Source organism: Benincasa hispida, chromosome 9 (assembly GCF_009727055.1).
Source record: "Benincasa hispida cultivar B227 chromosome 9, ASM972705v1, whole genome shotgun sequence".
In the NCBI taxonomy this organism is placed as follows: domain Eukaryota; kingdom Viridiplantae; phylum Streptophyta; class Magnoliopsida; order Cucurbitales; family Cucurbitaceae; genus Benincasa; species Benincasa hispida.
Window position 1 is genome coordinate 73,258,797 of NC_052357.1, and position 1,092 is coordinate 73,259,888.

Genomic DNA, 1,092 nt, shown 5'->3' on the forward strand with positions numbered 1-1,092 from the left:
CAAGCATGCTCCACCCCACGAATACCGCCCCGCATCGTGGAGGTTAGCTAACAGTGGCAAGAACATCAAGTGAACAAAATGACTTGATTTATCTGAAAACGGACTTCCACCCATCATTTGTAGTATATATGCTTGCGCATATCTTATGACGGTTTCCTCGTCTGCATCATCTGTGAACTCACGAAATTGTGTTCCTAACCATATTAAACTTAACCTCGATCCTTTAATCTTGTCGGCAAGTGGGGTCGCACCGAGGTACAGTTGACGAACTTCTAACCAGTCATCGTACATCACTCCGGTGACCGGCTCACCATCAACAGGTAACCCCAACAACACTTCTATGTCTTGTAAATTGATAGTGCACTCTCTAACAGACATATGGAATGTATGCATCTCGGGCTTCCATCTCTCGACCAAGGCTATGATCAGATGATTGAGGAGAGTAACATTCAGCATACGTTGACAACTTGTAGAGTGATAATGTACACTTCTATGTCTTGTAGAGTGATAGTGTACTGTTCATGTAACAAGCGGCAAGCATTCGGCATTCCATGCTCGCATTTTATAGCTGTTTGCTCACATTTTAACATGAACTACGAAGATTTTATTGAGGACTACTACAAATTGTCAACGTATGCTGAATGTTACTCTCCTCAATTTCAACCTGTACCATATGAAGATTACTAGATCACACACCCTAGTATGCCCATCTTACATTCTGATCCATCGTTGTTGAGAAGACCTGGTAGACCAAAAAGTTCACTTTATCACAACGAGATGGATTGGACAGAACTAGCCACTCGACAACGATGTGGATTTTGTAACCAGTTAGGACATAATCGAAGAAAGTGTCCTTCGTTATTAAGACGAGCTCCAGATAGTTAGGGATTGAATAATAAATAATTTTTTTTATTATATATTCATTTTATTGTATTTTCAATTTTTTTTTTATAATAATTTACTGCATATTCAATTTTTTTTTTTTTTTTTTTTTGTAATCAATAAAGTTTTACATTATAATAATCTAATATATTCAATTTATAGTATAATAATCTAATATATTCAATTTATTCAATTTATTCAATTTATTGT